General features: G+C 53.8%; 1 protein-coding gene and 1 long non-coding RNA gene across 3 annotated transcripts in view; one reads left to right on the top strand and one right to left on the bottom strand.

Moving 5' to 3' along the window:
• The window catches only part of EXTL3 (exostosin like glycosyltransferase 3), a 134,311-nt gene extending 132,515 nt beyond the window's left edge, over window positions 1–1,796 (bottom strand). Inside the window, exon 1 of the mRNA XM_068183139.1 lies at window positions 1,753–1,796. The gene's annotated coding sequence lies outside the window, so the exon portion shown is untranslated. The remainder of the gene's footprint in view (window positions 1–1,752) is intronic.
• Window positions 1,797–2,577: 781 nt separating this feature from the next.
• Window positions 2,578–5,090, top strand: LOC137471972 (uncharacterized). Of its 2 annotated transcripts, XR_010997932.1 has the most exons (5): window positions 2,578–2,690; window positions 2,900–2,936; window positions 3,346–3,448; window positions 3,955–4,056; window positions 4,986–5,090. It is a non-coding gene; the product is annotated as an uncharacterized lncRNA (long non-coding RNA). The 2 variants fall into 2 exon arrangements; XR_010997931.1 differs by lacking the exon at window positions 4,986–5,090 and having other exon boundaries at window positions 3,955–4,362.
• Window positions 5,091–9,944: the final 4,854 nt, after the last annotated feature.

Here is a 9,944-nt window from a genome sequence, read left to right as displayed (position 1 = left end):
GTCACTCCTGCAAACACACAGTGCCCATCCTGCATTGCTGGGACTGCACAGGCTCTTCCAGCAGGGAGAAAGCTCTTGCCCAAGGTTTCTCTGGGACCATTTATAGTCTCATAACAATGATGTGTACCAGCACGTCCGCCTCTGAAATCCCCTCAGCTCCTGCTTTGGACAGGCACATTCCCAGGATCACTGGGACACAAATGAGCTCCAGCGCCCAGACCTGGGCAGGTGTGCAGCAGGGGGAGCGGCAGAGAAACACCTTAGCACCTTCTGCCTTTAGCAGGGATAAATTTACCCATTTTCCCTCCTTTACAGCATCCTTTCCCTCCCGAGCTGAGCGGCGCTGGCCGTGGAGCCGGCACATCCGCGGGCGGAGCAGAGCGCAGGGCTCCGGCTGACGCACAGCCCTGCCAGGTCAGCCATGCTCACACTTTCCACGTCTGCAGCATCTCAGCCCGGAGCAGAAACCCTGCAAAGCCCCTTCCTGCAGCAACCCAGGCGAGAAACACACAGAGAAAAGCCCGAGGGAGGCAGAGGACAGAACAGCCTCCGCGGGGAGCGAGGTTTGCACGAAGGAGCAGAAGTTTCTTTGCTCGGCCCCTGAGGCACATTTGAAGGTGAAGGTTGGACGGGGCTGTGGGGAGCGCAGACTGCCCAGATCAGAGCGGAACACAAAGAAACCCAGCCCCGGCATGATGAAATACAAGTTTATTTTCTTTAGCTCGGGTCCAACTTCCCTCGCTGGCTCAGGAAAAATTTCCTTAATGCCACTCTGTCTGGGGGCTTTCGTGCAAGCCAGGTTTTTAACAACTCCAGAGAGATGGCCAGTCCTCAGCACCCCGAGATCCAAGGAACCGGGACCAGAGCATCCTGACTTCTCCAAGTCCTTTTGCTCTGCCCCCACTCTCCTGGTTCACATCCCAGACACGGAGTTAACGCGGCCGTAGCTGAACGATGAGAGGCACCACGACACCGGCGCTGCCGAGATGCCTCTTTAAGGGCAGCCAAAACCATTCCTCTGCTCCCGGGGATCGCTCGCCTTCTCTCTGACCATTCCCAGCTCCCCTCCCTGCAGGGATTTCTCCTTGCTCCACAGAAGCCCTTCCAAAACCTCCAATCTTCCCCATGGCCCAGATTGCCAAACTCGAACGCAACTTTCAGCGGGGGCAGAGCAGCCCCCGCCCGCTGTTTCATCGCAGCCGTCACATTAAACATAATTTATGTTGCACCATCCCGGCGCAGCGGGAGAGGAGCCGCTGTCACCCCAGGGCCGCTGGCACGAGTTTCGCCCAACTTTGGGGACCTGGATAAAAGCCCACTGCCCCCTCCAAGAAGGCAGCTGCCGGCTCAGCCAGGGTTCATCCCACTGGAAAAACCCCCAGTCCCCAGACACCCCCAGCCCCAGGGACATGCTCAGCCCCCGGCACATTTCCATCCCGGGATAGGGAGGGGAAAGGAGGAGGAGGATGGGTCCCCTCCAAGAGGGACCCATCCCGGGAGGGGCTGGTGCTGCTCCCCGGCTAAGTCCGGGGCGCCCCTCCTGTGGGGCGGGGAGTGATTATAAAGTAGAATAAAATAAAGAAACAAAATATTAAAACAAATGGGAAAAATAAAATAAAATCTAACCCAATAAACTAAAAATTAAAAAAAAAAACCCAACAGCAAATAAATCCAATAAAATAACATACCATAAAACGAAATGAAATTAAATAATACCCTGCCGTCCGAAGCGTCCCGGGGAGCAGCGCTTACCTGGCGGAGGGGCCGCGCTGCCCCGCGGAGCTCCGCGCTGTCCCTGCGGCCGCAGCCCGGCGTGCGGAGCCCGCGGAGCCCCCGGCCCCACTCGCTGCATTCTGGGAAGCGGCGCCCAAAAATAGGGGCGCGGTGCCCTCTGGTGGCACCTCCCGCGTGTGGGGTCCCCTAGGGTGGGAAGGGGCGGTGGGGGACCTGCAGGGCGATTTGGGGTTCTAATAGGATGAGTGTATAAATGTATATCGCTATATGGCTATGTATGTATACGTGGTGTTATATACATACATAAAAATTATATATTCATATATATATATATATTTATGTACCATATATATTCATATATGTATGTATATGTCTGTAATTTTATGGATATCTGGTATGCATATATTTTATGTGTGTGTGTGTGTGTATATTTATTTAGTTATTTATTTATGTTTGTGCCTGTGTAAAATCTTGGAATCCCAGAATGCTTTGGTTTAGAAGGGGCCTTAAATATCACATTATTCTACCCCCCTGCCCTGGGCAGGGACACCTTCCACCATCCCAGGGTGATCCAAGCCCCGTGCAGCCTGGCCTTGGACATTTCCAGGGATCCAGGGGCAGCCACAGCTTCTCTGGGAATTCCAGCCCAGCCCCTCCCCACCCTCCCAGCCAGGAATTCCTTCCCAATATCTCATCTATCCCTGCCCTCTGGCAGTGGGCAGCCATTCCCTGTGTCCTGTGTCTCCATCCCTTGTCCCAAATCCTCTCCAGCTCTCTTGGAGCCCCTTTAGGCCCTGGAAGAGGCTCTAAGATCTCTCCAGAGCCTTCTCTTCTCTGTGCCCATTCCCAGGCAGAATCCAAAACACCTCTGGAAAATAAATGGGAAGCACTGGTTTGGAGAGGAAGGGGCAGATGTTGGGGCACATCAGCTCTTGGGGTGAAACCCGTGGCTGGAGGTGCGAGGTTCAGAGCATTCCCCTGGAGAGAACTTGTTAGACACACATAGAGAGTGGTCTGTAGTTATAGAAATGTATGGATTGATGGACTGGAAATGTATGGATTGAGGGACTGCATGTACCCTTGGGTGTTGCAGGAGGATGTGAGGCCAGAGTGGGTTTGGGGTCACAGCCCCACTCCTGACTTTCTGCCCTGCTTTTCCCCACAGGCATCTCCTCTCCTCTGTGCCCAGGCTGCTTGGAAAGGTAATTAATGCATCTCAGGTGGGTAATTAATTCATCTCAGGTGGATAATTAATGCAGCTCTGTGGCAGAATCACCTAAATATTAACGAGATTTTGTGGCTTGACCTCCCTGGGTCAGCACTGCAGGAGCTTTGCTCTGCTGAGCCCGGCACTGGGATCCTGCTCGGAGGCCAACCAGTAACTCAGCCAAAACCTGAGGAAAAGTGATCCCAGTGGGATGATGATCTTACACCCAGCCACAGTGGGATCACCCTAAAAATGGGATTACAGCCCAAATACCGCTCTGAAAGTGAGACCTCACAAGCCTGGGTCCACATTCCCAGTTTGCATCAAGATCCAGTAATGTAACTCCTGTTTTGGTTTTTTTTGGTTTTTTTTGTGTGTTTTTTTTTTTTTTTTTTTCCTGACAGGAGAAGCAACTGTAGGTCATGGACAAGACCTGGAAAAGAGCCACGTGTGACGAGAGGGGAATTGCTGAAGGACTCTGAGGAAAACCAGAGGCACAGCAATCAGGTGTGTGCACACCTGGAACTTGCCTCTCTCCTTTTCCATGGCAAGAGAAGCCTCACAGGAAGGACTTGGCTTTCTGATGCCACCTTGTGTCTGCTGCAGATGTGAAGTGACATTTCAGACCCTGCCGGTAGCTTGTTGTGACTCAAAATCTTCTTTTTCAACCCAGTTCCCCATTCTGCAGCCTCTATTCCTGTGATGTCTTTCTACAGGCTCCTGTTTCTTCCCAGGGGCAGGGATGTGGCTCTGTGGACATCAGGGTCCCTGTCCTAATCAACATTTAGCCAAATTCTGGGGAGGGCTGCAAGTATTCCTCAAATCCCAGGAAATCCCAAGTTTTCCTGGTGTGTTTGTCAAGTCTCGTGTCCAGAGCAGCAATGACTGTTCTGAACAGCTTAAATAAAGCAAAACGTTGTGAATGTCCCTGCGGAGTGACCAAGGATGGGGATAGGGGCTCCTTTTTGAGACATTTTGCCTCTAACTGGTTTTCCTGGCACCATTTCCTCCAGCTCCAGGTGGCAGCTTGGGCACAGATAATCCAGTGGAGCACAGTGACAGAATTTACGGAGATTACAAAGGCTGGAAACATTTCTATGGAACATTCAGATCTGGTCAGACAGACAGGGAAGAGCAAAGCCAGCAAGGAGCATCTCCTGTCCATCACCTGCAGCTCCTGGGGTACCTGGAGGGGGCAAATTTAATCTTTTCCACTCGATTTTAATCAGCTCATCAGCAACAGGAACTGACAGCACGCCAGCTAAGAGGTTTATGTCTGTTATTCCCTAAAGATTAGTCTTTGGAATCCAAGAGAGGGAAGTGGCTCCATCTCCAGCTCACTGGAGATCCCCTGCAAAACTGTTTCCCCAAAATGTCCTACTGCTCCTCCATTATTTATTTGCATGACCCAGGGACTTCCTCCCTCCCTATGTCCAATAAATCCCTCCTCCAGCCTGAGGATCCCATATGGACCCTATAGGGTGGGGGGATGCCTTCCCAACAGTCTTAGTGGGGCCATACAGGGTGTGTGCACAGTTAGGAAGGAACTAACATAGCAAAACCTGACCCTAAAATGCCTCAAAAGCTTCTTCTCCCCATTTGACACCTGAAACAGTCTGGGATATGTGGCCACAGAGGGAGCTGGGATGTGATGGGGGATTGAAATCTGTGCTGGGAAATCTTGGGGAGCTGAAACCAGGGACAGGGCTCCGCTCCCTCCTCCTGGGAGCTCGTTTCACAGGAGCCAAGCAGCACCTGGAGGCTCCCTCGGGTCCCCGGGGTGTCAGCTGACATCCACTGGGCTCCTTCTGGTCTCTGGGGTGGTGAGGAGGCACCAACCACCCATGCACAAAATAATTGCTTCCCCCTGCCCTCCTAGAGGACACAGTTTGTGACAATTAAATTATCCCAGATACCCACGGGGGGTTTCTCCCGGGTGGTGCTGGTCCGTCCCGGGGCTCAGAGAAAAGGACACGGGACTCCTCCTGCAGGGTCACTGATGGGACACGGCCGTGGCCGTCCCCCACATCTCCCTCCAGGGCAGGACATGGAGCAGAGGAGGGGACTCTGTGGCCCAGGCACGGCAGGGCACCTGAAAAGTTGGGAAAAGCATAAACCAGCACGAAACTCCCGTTTGCAGCTCCAGGAACCACCGAGTTTGATGTGATTTCTGTACATTCCATGATTCTCCAGCTCTCATGGTGGAGAGACACAAACCACAGACATTTCTGGCCTCTGCAGGATCCCAGCTGCAGCGGGATCGAGTGACTCGCATGGGAATGCCACGCTTTTCCTGCCGTACCCGTGGATGTATCCCCACTCCTGGATGTTGGTCCCCAGTGCCACCACCCCCACCTTCCTGCCTGCCATCCCTCCGTGTCACTCGGGCCGTCGGTGTCACCGGGAGCCCAGGGCTCACTCGGTGCACAGGGTGGCACTATTGCCTTAAAAATCCCGGCTGGCCGCTGGGGCCGCCGCTTCTCTGGGCTGGTTCTCCGCAGCCGTCCTGGCCCCAAGGAGGGAGCCCCCATGGGCCCCCCAAACCCAGCGGCGAGGCCGGGCAGTGTCCCAGCTTCCTGTTCAGACAGGCGGGGATGAGCCCTCACGTTTCCCTGGGGATTTTCCTCTTCCAGGGCAGCGCAGGGGTTTCTGCCCCGCAGTTTGGGTGAAAAAGCTACGGCGGATCCTGCCAAACTGCCCCAAGGGCAGATGTGAGGCACTGCCGGCTCTCAGGACCCTGTACTGGATCAACATCGTGGCTTCTCCCACAACATCCTCCCAAACCTCCCAGCTCGAACCATTCGAGGATTCTGTGAGCATCGCAAGCACCAATTCCTCCCCACGAGCATCCCTCCATCCCTGCAGAGGGGAACATCCTCCCTGCACCCAACGCTGCTCCGAGAGCTTTTTAAAAAGGACTCCAATTCCCCACTGTCCCGGGATGGAGGAAAAGCATTTAAGGATGGCTTATCCCTGGGAAAACAGGATGCAGGGGAAACAGTTGTTGTCCAACGAGCTCTGATTACAGTGGGAGCAGAGGAGGAGGAGGAGAAGGGGCTCTCCTGATGCCAGGAGCCGCTTGAGCCCAGGACTGGGCACATGAACTCGTGGGTGGTGCAGCTTTTTCTGCTCCTGCACCGCCCCTGATCCGACTTCTCTGACTGATGCAAAGCCCCGGAGGGTCTGGGGCAGGAGCAGCACTGGGAATTCGATTTAAGATTTACGGCTGCTCGTGGCAGGAACGGAGATGTCCCTGTGACACCCACTGTCACTGCCGGGGCCCGCAGGGGCTCCTCCCTCCTGGGCTTCCAGCGAGAAAGAAAAGTTTCGTTCCTGCCAGTCACCGCTTTTCCAGCAGCAGCTGCTCGGCACGGGAATGGAAATCCCTCCCCCGCAGCTGGAGGGAGCAAGGCCCCGCGGACAGGTCGGGAGGGTCACCGGCAGTGAGTGACAGGGGTCAGGGTTTTTGGGGCTCCCGGGGGTGACCCGGCACCTGTTAACGGCCGGCACCTCCTCATTGTGCCGCCGCTAATTTCTCACAGCTCTGGAGGCCGTCACTCCAATTAGCGCCCTGTCCCTTCTCCCCGCTCCCGGGCTAACGAGCTCTGGCAGGATTCGGGAGTTTTGCTCGCAGTTAAAGGCTCCCAAAGACCGGGGTTAACCCTTCCCCTGACCAAGCAGCGCTGCTGCCAAGGTCGGGTCACCCAGGGGAAGCGGCAGGAGTTTTCGTGGAACGAGCAGGTTCTTCGGGATTGCTTTTAAGGAGAACCATTTCAAGCGGAGAAGAGTCGAAAACTAAAGATGGTTTCTGGTTTTCACATAATCATTTAGGTAGGAAAAGACCTCTGAGATCATCGAGTCCAAGTTTTGACTGATCACCACCTTGCACTGAGTGCCACGAGTGGGATGGGGATTCCACCACCTCCCTGGGCAGCCCCTCCCAGTGTTTTCTGTCAGGAAATTCCTCCTGATGTCCAACCTGAATCTCCCCTGGCACACCTTGAGGGCGTTTCCCCTCGTCTTGTCACTAGAAGTCCAAACTCTTGGTTAGCCCCAGATTTTATTGCTCTTCCATGACCCGTCACGTCGATGGCCCTGCTCCCTGTGCACATCGGTGCCATCGTCCCCAAGGGCACCTCATCCTCAGAGTCTAGGCACCAGCACAAAAGCCCCAAACCCACCCTGCAAAGGAGAACTTGGAAGCTGGTTGCCTCCCAAAAATTAAAACTGAGGAACAAGGTTAACTTTTCCCTAACCCCCCTTTCCGCAGCCAAACAGATGTTCTGTGTCTTTTGGCAGGGGCCAAGCTTTATCTGATCAGAGGGCTTTGAAGGCATCGGCGGGGGGGGAATGTCGGGGCTCGTCCCTTCTGGCAGATTCCAGGTGGGATTTGGAGCTGGATTATGTTGCAATTCAGGGCCTTAAGGGATTTTTTCAGCATGTTCTCCCAAAGGCAGGAACCCTCTGCACCAGCACTGAACAGGAAACAGTGGAGGATGTTTGAATGTAAATATATTTATATTTAAAATATTGCACTACAGCAGCTTGGGAAGAGGCTGGCAACCCTTTGGCTCTGCAGATCCATCCTTCTTCAGCTTTCCCACCATTTCAGGTGTCAGGATAGCTCCAATTTGCTGAACAACCATACAACACTCTCGTGGGAGACCCTGGAAATATTTTAAGCCAGCGCCTGGGATGCAGAGCCTTTGAAGTGCTGCAAAGGGGGGTGTGTGGAGGCAGTAAATAGGGGCAGGAAGCAAAGGGGAGGGTGGGACCTCATAAAACTCAAGGAGATGGGTGAGGAGAAAGCAGCTTTTCCCACCTGGGATGTCCCCGTGGGATGAAGGGGGAGCAGGAGGTGCCAGTGGGGTAACAGCAGCAGGATGTGGGTGCAGGGGAGAGGTGGCACACAGGTGCAGGCACTGAAACTGGAGACTGAATATCAATCGAAGGTGTCTGGGGTGTTATCATAAAAACCAGTCGGACCGGTAGCCAAGGGCGTTGGAAATGTGGATCCTGGCCGGTCACGCTCCAGGGCCGGCAGTTTTATCCCACTGGGCTGGAGCTCTGAGCTGGAGATAACTTCCAAAAAAATGACTTTTTATAAAACAGTCCTTCTATTTCCACCTATTTTGTTTCAGCCTTTTCTTACCAGTGATTTCTTGGCATAGGTTCAGATGGGATATTGGGAAGAAATTCTTCCTTGTGAGGGTGGCAAGGCCCTGGTACGGGTTGCCCAGAGAAATTGTGGCTGCCCCTGGATCCCTGGAAGTGACCAAGGCTGAGCTGGACAGGGCTTGGAGCACCCTGGGAAGGTCTGTTCTGCCCATGGCAGGGGAACAGAATTACAAGATCAATTTATGGCCCCTTCCTACCCAAAGGTCCCTTCCCATTCCATGATTCAATGATTTTGTTGTCTTTAGGATTAGTGCATGGCCAGATGCTCTTCTCCCTTCAAAGTGGAGATGAAATCACAACAAGGGCAGGAGCTGGCAGAGTTGAGAGACAAAGCTGACCCCAACGGGATGTTAAAGAGCGTCAGGAATGTGATCGTGACTAGAACACCCTCACCCCTAATCCCAGCCTGGGGGTCTGAACTGACCTCGGCCTCTGCTCCGAGCACACCCCCTCCTCCAGCTCCTTTTTCCATGCTCCTCCCACCTCCCTCACCTGCAGGTCCTTAAAGCACCTTGGGAGGGCCAAACGGGCTCCAGGTGACTCCATGTCCTCCCCGAGGCCTGCATTAACCCCTTTGGACCCGGCAATGCAGCACACAGGGGAGACAACGCTGAGAGCGCCCATTCCTCACCCCTGTTGGGTTTAGCTGCAGTGGGAATCCTCCTCGGCTGCAAGAGATCCCATCTTTGGCTGCTTGACTGCAGGGCTGGGCACTCACAGCCCACAGCAGTTTAAACTCAGGGCAGATGGTGCAGAACAGCAGCTCCTAAAGCTTCATCCCTGAACTATTTCTCTAACGAGACCTAAACCAGCAGCAGTAATTAGTGAGAGCAGTTATTTTATCACCAGCCATGCAAGACTCAGCATACTGCTTCCAACCCAAAACAACCACGTATCCGCCCAAGTGCCAGACAGCTCCTTCAGATAAATCACTCATCCTGTCCTCAGCTTGGATCTGGCAATAAAAGCCCGCAAACATCCCTGGCATTGCTGCTCCCAAACCTGTTTGTTCTCCCCTCCTCCCTGCCTGTGAGATCCTGGTGGTTTGAGTGGTCTGTTCTTGTAAAAGGGCGGAGCAACCCAGAGCCCGAAATCTGCCGAGAGCTTTGTGTTTGCTGGAAGGGTGCCCAGCGTCCACGAGTGCAGATGCCGGGGGGAGATTAAGTCTAGAAAGTCTTTCTTCAAATTCACAGAGCTGCTGGCCAGAGTAAAATCTGATATTTTAATTCTTTAACCTTTGTATCTCAACTGCTGCTGAACTGGGTTTCTAAGGGGGGTAGGATTACGCCCACAGGAGAAGAATTGAAAACCCGTTGCCAGAGTTTTTCCATCGTTTTATTAAAAACTTCCAAAGGTCTAAAATGAAAATGTACACCAACTACAAGGGAACCAGTTTGTACACTCACAGTTAAAGTGCTAAAAATTAAACGTTACAAAACGGACACTGGACTACTGTAAACAAGTCTACCAAGAGCCGAGTGCAAGTGGGGTCAGCCACGGGCAGGGACTGCCCCACACATTCCACGACGTAGAGATCTCCTGGGAGCTCCTTCCCCTCTCCTGAGGAGCCGGGCGTTGTCACAACACGGACACCGGAGTGCGGCGGGAAGGGCTGCGACAGGCGTTACATGCACCGGGCTCGCCATGCACGGAGCCGACAGGCAAAATCGGGAAAACGCCGCGCCTCGGGGGAAAATCAATCCTGATCCCGTCAGAAAAGAAGCACGAGGGGACAGGGGTAAAGCTTCACATTCAACTGGACATTCTGCTGCTCAAGGCGGACCTGGGGATGTCTCCTGTGCTCTGCTGCGTGCCCTGGTTTCAC

This window comes from Anomalospiza imberbis, chromosome 3 (assembly GCF_031753505.1).
Source record: "Anomalospiza imberbis isolate Cuckoo-Finch-1a 21T00152 chromosome 3, ASM3175350v1, whole genome shotgun sequence".
NCBI classification, from domain to species: domain Eukaryota; kingdom Metazoa; phylum Chordata; class Aves; order Passeriformes; family Viduidae; genus Anomalospiza; species Anomalospiza imberbis.
Note: the sequence above shows the minus strand (reverse complement) of the source record. Positions and strands in the feature narration are given on the sequence as shown.